The 10,602-nt window shown below is 42.5% G+C and overlaps 1 protein-coding gene across 1 annotated transcript in view; it reads right to left on the minus strand.

Annotated features, from left to right (window-relative positions):
* The window catches only part of LOC133559715 (muscarinic acetylcholine receptor M3-like), a 155,089-nt gene extending 144,738 nt beyond the window's left edge, over positions 1-10,351 (minus strand). The window contains exon 1 of the mRNA XM_061911747.1: positions 10,239-10,351. The gene's annotated coding sequence lies outside the window, so the exon portion shown is untranslated. The remainder of the gene's footprint in view (positions 1-10,238) is intronic.
* Positions 10,352-10,602: the final 251 nt, after the last annotated feature.

Consider the following 10,602-nt stretch of genomic DNA (forward strand, 5'->3'; position numbering starts at 1 on the left):
AGTACAGTTTAGTAGCAGTACAGTGTAGTACAGTGTAATACAGCGTAGTACAGTATAGTACTGTGTAGTACAGTGTAGTACAGTTTAGTAGCAGTACAGTGTAGTACAGTGTAATACAGTGTAGTACAGTGTAGTACTGTGTAGTACAGTGTAGTACAGTTTAGTAGCAGTACAGTGTAGTACAGTGTAATACAGTGTAGTACAGTGTAGTACAGTGTAATACTGTGTAGTACAGTGTAGTACTAAGTAGTACAGTGTAGTACTGTGTAGTACAGTGTAGTACAGTTTAGTAGCAGTACAGTGTAGTACTGTGTAGTACAGTGTAATACTGTGTAGTAAATTGTAGTACAGTGTAGTACTGTGTAGTACAGTGTAGTACTGTGTAGTACAGTGTAGTACAGTGTAGTACTGTGTAGTACTGTGTAGTACAGTGTAGTACAGTGTAGTACTGTGTAGTACAGTGTAGTAGCAGTACAGTGTAATACTGTGTAGTACTGTGTAGTAAAGTGTAGTACAGTGTAGTACTGTGTATTACAGTGTAGTACAATGTAGTAAAGTGTAGTACTGTGTAGTACAGTGTAGTACTGTGTAGTACAGTGTAGTACAGTGTAGTACAGTGTAGTACTGTGTAGTAAGGTGTAGTACGGCGTAGTATGGTGTAGTACAGTGTAGTACACTGTACTACAGTGTAGTACTGTGTTGTACTGTGTAGTACAACAGTATGATGTGAGACAGCATGAAGGCGCAGTCCTTCCACGTGAGACAACATGAAGGGGCGGTCCTTCCACGTGAGACAGCATGAAGGGGCGGGCCTTCCACGTGAGACACCATGAAGGGGCGGTCCCTCCACGTGAGACAACATGAAGGGGCGGTCCTTCCACGTGAGACACCATGAAGGGGCGGTCCCTCCACGTGAGACAACATGAAGGGGCGGTCCTTCCACGTGAGACACCATGAAGGGGCGGTCCTTCCACGTGAGACAACATGAAGGGGCGGTCCTTCCACGTGAGACACCATAAAGGGGCGGTCCCTCCACGTGAGCCAGCATGAAGGGGCGGTCCTTCCACGTGAGACAGCATGAAGGGGCGGTCCCTCCACGTGAGACAGCATGAAGGGGAGGTCCCTTCACGTGAAACAGCATGAAGGGGCGGTCCTTCCACGTGAGACACCATGAAGGGGCGGTCCCTCCACGTGAGACAGCATGAAGGGGCGGTCCTTCCACATGAGACACCATGAAGGGGCGGTCCCTCCACTTGAGACAGCATGAAGCGGCGGTCCCTCCATGTGAGATACCATGAAGGGGCGGTCCCTCCACGTGACACAGCATGAAGGAGCGGTCCTCCCACGTGAGACACCATGAAGGGGCGGTCCTTCCACGTGAGACAACATGAAGGGGCGGTCCCTCCACGTGAGACACCATGAAGGGGCGGTCCTTCCACGTGAAACAGCATGACGGGGCGGTCCTTCCGCGTGAGACAGCATGAAGGGGCGGTCCCTCCACTTGAGACAGCATGAAGGGGCGGTCCTTCCACTTGAGACAGCATGCTCTTCATGTTTCATGCTTGTGTGGTCTAAAGATAGACAGACTGGGCAAGTGGATTATGTCTCTGATGGCGTCTGTTGGAGCAGCTGACTGCTGCTAAATAGTCATCAGGCATGCTAGACGCCACAAGAGCTTCCACTGGTGCCTTGGGGGGACGGGGGGCCACCAGGGGTTGGGGGGGGGGGGGACAGAAGGGATGTTACTGTGCCATCATTATAAGGAACATATTGTCAGATGAAAACCTCTAAAGTCAAACCTACTGTCTTTGCGGTGCGTGTGGTGAAGCCATGCAGTGTTTATCAAAGTGAAAGTGAAAGTGAAAGTCTGATGAAAGGCTGACTTGTTGAGTGACACCACTCATCAATGGTGTGACCACGCCACACCGATACTGGGCTGACACGCCCTGTGTGGTGTGCAACCTTGCAAGATTCTGGATCGGCCAAATGCTGTTGACTCATGCTGTCTTTATTTAGGTTGAAGTGGAGTGGTCATTGTGGAAGTTGAACCATGCCGACACATGTTAGTGCAACAAGGTGTTACTTTCTCTACCTGGCACTTTTCAAGCAGGGAGCCCTCACAGTGTTACTGTTCAAACTCAGTCAAATATTCAGTAGACCTCTGCCTTGTTTTCAATGAATACTTAGACCTACTACACTACTATTTTAAAATGTTGTCATTATGGTGGTACTTAATGAATACTTAGGTCTACTACACTACTGTATTTAATGTTGTCATGATGGTGGTACTTAATGAATACTTAGGTCTACTACACTACTGTATTTAATGTTGTCATGATGGTGGTACTTAATGAATACTTAGGTCTACTACACTACTATATTAGCATCATGGTGGTACTTAATGAATACTTAGGTCTACTACGTTACTATATTAGCATCATGGTGGTACTTAATGAATACTTAGGTCTACTACACTACTGTATTAAAATTTTGTCATCATGGTGGTGCTTAATGAATACTTAGACCTACTACGCTACTGTATCAGCCTGTTGTCATGATGGTGTTTCTTAGTGAATACTTAGGTCTACTACGCTACTATATTAGCATCATGGTGGTACTTAATGAATACTTAGTTCTACTACACTACTGTATTAAAATGTTGTCGTCATGGTGGTACTTAATGAATACTTAGACCTACTACGCTACTGTATCAGAATGTTGTCATGATGGTGGTACTTAATGAATACTTAGGTCTACTACACTACTATATTAGCATCATGGTGGTACTTAATGAATACTTAGGTCTACTACACTACTGTATTAAAATGTTGTCATCATGGTGGTACTTAATGAATACTTACACCTACTACGCTACTGTATCAGCATGTTGTCATGATGGTGGTACTTAATGAATACTTAGGTCTACTACTCTACTATATTAGCATCATGGGGGTACTTAATGAATACTTAGGTCTACTACAGTACTGTATTAAAATGTTGTCATCATGGTGGTACTTAATGATTACTTAGACCTACTACGCTACTGTATCAGAATGTTGTCATGATGGTGGTACTTAATGAATACTTAGGTCCACTACACTACTATATTAGCATCATGGTGGTACTTAATGAATACTTAGGTCTACTACGCTACTATATTAGCATCATGGTGGTACTTAATGAATACTTAGGTCTACTACACTACTGTATTAAAATGTTGTCATCATGGTGGTGCTCAATGAATACTTAGACCTACTACGCTACTGTATCAGCATGTTGTCATGATGGTGGTACTTAATGAATACTTAGGTCTACTACGCTACTATATTAGCATCATGGTGGTACTTAATGAATACTTAGGTCTACTACGCTACTGTATCAAATGTTGTCATGATGGTGGTACTTAATGAATGCTTAAGTCTACTACACTACTATATTAGCATCATGGTGGTACTTAATGAATACTTAGGTCTACTACGCTACTATATTAGCATCATGGTGGTACTTAATGAATACTTAGGTCTACTACGCTACTATATTAGCATCATGGTGGTACTTAATGAATACTTAGGTCTACTACGCTACAATATCAGCATCATGGTGGTACTTGCAGAGCCAAGTGTTTTCGGTGAAGTAATGAGTAACTATAATTAATGACTTTTTTAAGTCGTTTTCAGACGAGTGTAAAGCAGTGATTGTCAAGCTGGTGGTAAGCAGGCTACATCAAATAATCACTTCATTAAATATTCCAACACAGTGTTAATGTTCAAACTGTAAAATATGAAACTTACTTGTTGATTAAAACCTCGGGGGTGTTTTCAATTAATACTGCAAGAAAACCAAGTCTTTTCTGAGGTGATACTTGCTAAAAAACCTTCAGAACCACACACACACACATATATATATATATATATATATATATATATAGTCAAGGTGTGTGTTTTTCATCCATTATACAGTGCTAAATACTGGGATAGAGTAGAATATACGTTAGGTTTTCCTGCTCGTCAGGGGATTTATTTTCATTTGATAAAATCCCCTGGAGAGCAGGGAAACAGACTTGTAGGGATGAAATAGCCTCTGTTTTTTTTCCTGACCTAACACAAGACCACCGACTAACTAAAAAGCAACCTTAGAAACACTAAACATCTGCTGGTATGACATTTGAGATGCTAGCTGATATAATCTGATGTGTCATTGTTGCTGATCCATCCATTACCGCTTGTGCCTCTGATATCAGTCTGATATCAATACTGGATCGGGACACTCGTGCTATCCATGCGGATTTTTTTGTAAAAAGTCAGGTGCAGAAATCTTGATTTTGACACAAGATGAAGAAACACAACTCAAAGTTTATGGTCAAACAATAAACAACAATAATGTAACCCACTGGACATACTTCCAATGGTGTATGATACTGTTTATTTGGTGTATGATACTGTATATTTAATGTATGATACTGTATATTTGGTGTATGATACTGTATATTTAATGTATGATACTGTATATTTAATGTATGATACTGTATATTTGGTGTATGATACTATATATTTAATGTATGATACTGTATATTTGGTGTATGATACTGTATATTTAATGTATGATACTGTATATTTGGTGTATGATACTATATATTTAATGTATGATACTGTATATTTAGTGTATGATACTATATATTTGGTGTATGATACTGTATATTTGGTGTATGATACTGTATATTTAATGTATGATACTGTATATTTGGTGTATGATACTATATATTTGGTGTATGATACTGTATATTTAATGTATGATACTGTATATTTGGTGTATGATACTATATATTTGGTGTATGATACTGTATATTTAATGTATGATACTGTATATTTGGTGTATGATACTGTATATTTGGTGTATGATACTGTATATTTGGTGTATGATACTGTATATTTAATGTATGATACTGTATATTTGGTGTATGATACTGTATATTTATTATTAATGTATGATACTGTATATATGGTGTATGATACTATATATTTGGTGTATGATACTGTATATTTAATGTATGATACTGTATATTTGGTGTATGATACTGTATATTTATTATTAATGTATGATACCGTATATTTGGTGTATGATACTATATATTTGGTGTATGATACTGTATATTTAATGTATGATACTGTATATTTGGTGTATGATACTGTATATTTGGTGTACGATACTGTATATTTAGTGTATGATACTGTATATTTGGTGTATGATACTGTATATTTGGTGTATGATACTGTATATTTAGTGTATGATACTACATATTTGGTGTATGATACTGTATATTTGTTGTATGATACTGTATATTTAATGTATGATACTGTATATTTGGTGTATGATACTGTATATTTAATGTATGATACTGTATATTTGGTGTATGATACTATATATTTGGTGTATGATACTGTATATTTAATGTATGATACTGTATATTTGGTGTATGATACTATATATTTGGTGTATGATACTGTATATTTGGTGTATGATACTGTATATTTATTATTAATGTATGATACTGTATATTTGGTGTATGATACTATATATTTGGTGTATGATACTGTATATTTAATGTATGATACTGTATATTTGGTGTATGATACTGTATATTTGGTGTATGATACTGTATATTTGGTGTATGATACTGTATATTTGTTTTATGATACTGTATATTTGTTGTATGATACTGTATATTTGTTGTATGATACTGTATATTTGGTGTATGATACTGTATATTTGGTGTATGATACTGTATATTTGGTGTATGATACTGTATATTTGTTTTATGATACTGTATATTTGTTGTATGATGCTGTATATTTGGTGTATGATACTGTATATTTGGTGTATGATACTGTATATTTGGTGTATGATACTGTATATTTGGTGTATGATACTGTATATTTGTTGTATGATGCTGTATATTTGTTGTATGATACTGTATATTTGGTGTATGATACTGTATATTTAGTGTATGATACTACATATTTGGTGTATGATACTGTATATTTGTTTTATGATACTGTATATTTGTTTTATGATACTGTATATTTGTTGTATGATACTGCATATTTGTTGTATGATACTGTATATTTGGTGTATGATACTGTATATTTGGTGTACGATACTGTATATTTAGTGCATGATACTGTATATTTAGTGTATGATACTGTATATTTGTTGTATGATACTGCATATTTGGTGTATGATACTGTATATTTGTTGTATGATACTGCATATTTGGTGTACGATACTGTATATTTAGTGTATGATACTGTATATTTAGTGTATGATACTGTATATTTGTTGTATGATACTGTATATTTGGTGTATGATACTGTATATTTGGTGTACGATACTGTATATTTAGTGTATGATACTGTATATTTAGTGTATGATACTGTATATTTGTTGTATGATACTGTATATTTGGTGTATGATACTGTATATTTGGTGTATGATACTGTATATTTATTGTATGATACTGTATATTTGTTGTATGATACTGCATATTTGGTGTACGATACTGTATATTTGTTGTATGATACTGTATATTTAGTGTATGATACTGTATATTTGTTGTATGATACTGTATATTTGGTGTATGATACTGTATATTTGGTGTATGATACTGTATATTTAGTGTATGATACTGTATATTTGTTGTATGATACTGCATATTTGGTGTACGATACTGTATATTTGTTGTATGATACTGTATATTTAGTGTATGATACTGTATATTTGTTGTATGATACTGTATATTTGGTGTATGATACTGTATATTTGGTGTATGATACTGTATATTTAGTGTATGATACTGTATATTTGTTGTATGATACTGCATATTTGGTGTACGATACTGTATATTTAGTGTATGATACTGTATATTTAGTGTATGATACTGTATATTTGGTGTATGATACTGTATATTTGTTGTATGATACTGCATATTTGGTGTACGATACTGTATATTTGTTGTATGATACTGTATATTTAGTGTATGATACTGTATATTTGTTGTATGATACTGTATATTTGGTGTATGATACTGTATATTTGAGCCATATTATTCCAGGTTTGTGTGACACAAAAGGCAGCAAATGAAGACGCTGACACAGCTTCAACCAATCACATACTGTCATCACATACCTGGCAGGTAAAAGTATGAAGTACAACACAACACAACATGGCAAGACAGGTGAGTGTCAGGTATTAAACTCACAACCATAGCTTCCATCAAGCATTATTAGATTGTGTCAGCACAATACTGTACAACCTCATTTCAGAGTAGTCAGTGTACAGCTCTTACACATTTACTAGCCACAGAAAATGAGTCAACACACACTTGTTGTTCAAGTCTGAGTATCTGGCAACACAGGTGAGCAGCAAAATAATTGTACACTGGTGGTGTTGTCAGCATCGTGATAAAGTGCTGCTGACACGGGGGTGCTGTGGTTCAACAGTGCATTCCAGCGTGCTCTGTGACAATGTCAATTGAACTAGAAGCCATCCCGGGTGTAACTATCTGGCAACACAAGACAATTGTGTCTCTGTGGTGTAGCATCATGGTCCGGGGCTGCATGAGTGCAACACCTGGCAACCAACAAAGTGTAAATATTTACTGTGAGAACTTTCATTGACTGATTAGTTGGAAGTAGAATCTTCTTCTGCTCATCCATGATGTCCTCACTGCTGCACACGACAGCTCCTTCACCACAGGTGTGCCCTCTTTCACCACAGGTGTGCAGGTGTGCCCTCTTTCACCACAGGTGTGCCCTCCTTCACCACAGGTGTGCCCTCCTTCACCACAGGTGTGCCCTCTTTCACCACAGGTGTGCAGGTGTGCCCTCCTTCACCACAGGTGTGGAGGTGTGCCCTCTTTCACCACAGGTGTGCCCTCCTTCGCCACAGGTGTGCAGGTGTGCCCTACTTCACCACAGGTGTGGAGGTGTGCCCTCTTTCACCACAGGTGTGCCCTCCTTCACCACAGGTGTGCCCTATTTCACCACAGGTGTGGAGGTGTGCCCTCTTTCACCACAGGTGTGCCCTCTTTCACCACAGGTGTGCAGGTGTGCCCTCCTTCACCACAGGTGTGGAGGTGTGCCCTCTTTCACCACAGGTGTGGAGGTGTGCCCTCTTTCACCACAGGTGTGCAGGTGTGCCCTCTTTCACCACAGGTGTGCAGGTGTGCCCTCTTTCACCACAGGTGTGCCCTCCTTCACCACAGGTGTGCCCTATTTCACCACAGGTGTGGAAGTGTGCCCTCTTTCACCACAGGTGTGCCCTCCTTCACCACAGGTGTGCCCTCTTTCACCACAGGTGTGCAGGTGTGCCCTCCTTCACCACAGGTGTGGAGGTGTGCCCTCTTTCACCACAGGTGTGCCCTCCTTCGCCACAGGTGTGCAGGTGTGCCCTCCTTCACCACAGGTGTGGAGGTGTGCCCTCTTTCACCACAGGTGTGCCCTCCTTCACCACAGGTGTGCCCTATTTCACCACAGGTGTGGAGGTGTGCCCTCTTTCACCACAGGTGTGCCCTCTTTCACCACAGGTGTGCAGGTGTGCCCTCCTTCACCACAGGTGTGGAGGTGTGCCCTCTTTCACCACAGGTGTGGAGGCGTGCCCTCTTTCACCACAGGTGTGCAGGTGTGCCCTCTTTCACCACAGGTGTGCAGGTGTGCCCTCTTTCACCACAGGTGTGCCCTCCTTCACCACAGGTGTGCCCTATTTCACCACAGGTGTGGAAGTGTGCCCTCTTTCACCACAGGTGTGCCCTCCTTCACCACAGGTGTGCCCTATTTCACCACAGGTGTGCAGGTGTGCCCTCCTTCACCACAGGTGTGGAGGTGTGCCCTCTTTCACCACAGGTGTGCCCTCCTTCGCCACAGGTGTGCAGGTGTGCCCTCCTTCACCACAGGTGTGGAGGTGTGCCCTCTTTCACCACAGGTGTGCCCTCCTTCACCACAGGTGTGCCCTATTTCACCACAGGTGTGGAGGTGTGCCCTCTTTCACCACAGGTGTGCCCTCTTTCACCACAGGTGTGCAGGTGTGCCCTCCTTCACCACAGGTGTGGAGGTGTGCCCTCCTTCACCACAGGTGTGGAGGTGTGCCCTCTTTCACCACAGGTGTGGAGGTGTGCCCTCTTTCACCACAGGTGTGCAGGTGTGCCCTCTTTCACCACAGGTGTGCAGGTGTGCCCTCTTTCACCACAGGTGTGCCCTCCTTCACCACAGGTGTGCCCTATTTCACCACAGGTGTGGAAGTGTGCCCTCTTTCACCACAGGTGTGCCCTCCTTCACCACAGGTGTGCCCTATTTCACCACAGGTGTGGAAGTGTGCCCTCCTTCACCACAGGTGTGCCCTATTTCACCACAGGTGTGGAAGTGTGCCCTCTTTCACCACAGGTGTGCCCTCCTTCACCACAGGTGTGCCCTCTTTCACCACAGGTGTGCAGGTGTGCCCTCTTTCACCACAGGTGTGCCCTCCTTCACCACAGGTGTGCCCTCTTTCACCACAGGTGTGGAGGTGTGCCCTCTTTCACCACAGGTGTGCCCTCTTTCACCACAGGTGTGCAGGTGTGCCCTCCTTCACCACAGCTGTGGAGGTGTGCCCTCTTTCACCACAGGTGTGGAGGTGTGCCCTCCTTCACCACAGGTGTGCAGGTGTGCCCTCCTTCACCACAGGTGTGCAGGTGTGCCCTCCTTCACCACAGGTGTGCCCTCCACCACCTTCCTCTGCAAGGCCCTCCACCTTCTGGTGTCTAGATGTCAGGCTAGAACCACGACTCCCCCAGCACTCATGCACCACTGTGTTTGCCAGACATTCAGACAACGTGGCTGAGATAAGACGCCAGCGCCCTCCGCGACCCCCCCAAAAAAGGGAATAAGCGGTAGGAAATGGATGGATGGATGGGCTGCACACTGACTACTCTAAAGTGCACACATGGTCCTGCAGCCACGCTGCTGTCAGGGAAAGAAGATCAATATGGCGGCAGAAGAAACATCATAAACTGCGTCCGGACTTTGTTCCCTCTGCTCGCCATCAGCAGGGTGGACCTCATGGACCCCCCGTGGACCTCCTGCATGCCGTGACCATATATGGGCATGTCAATTAAACACCCTTCATGTTTTTGTGCGCACTTTTGCGCAGCGTAAAAGCCATCAGCCCGTCAACCAAAAGCGGGCAGAAAGACAACTTGTGTCACTCACCTCGGGGGAGCAGAGCAGCGCGCGCAATCCAACACGCAGACGCAGCTTCGCAAGACCTGCACGCCACGATGGAGATGCTGGGACGTCTTCTGACGCCGACGACCTGCCGCGCATTGGCGGCGTGCAGCGGGACTGGGGGGGGAGAGAGAGAGAGAGAGGGAGAGAGAGGGAGAGAGAGAGAGAGAGAGAGAGAGAGAGAGAGAGAGAGAGAGAGAGAGAGAGAGAGAGAGAGATGTCCAAAAAGGCAGGCAAAAAAAGAGCGCGCCTTGATTGGTCAGCCAGGTGGTGACGCGACTGCAGGTGACTCCTCCGCGGGATAAATAGTCCCCCAAGTAGTCAGCAATGGCGGCCAGATCCAGATGTG

The sequence above is a fragment of the Nerophis ophidion genome, linkage group LG09 (assembly GCF_033978795.1).
Source record: "Nerophis ophidion isolate RoL-2023_Sa linkage group LG09, RoL_Noph_v1.0, whole genome shotgun sequence".
NCBI lineage: Eukaryota > Metazoa > Chordata > Actinopteri > Syngnathiformes > Syngnathidae > Nerophis > Nerophis ophidion.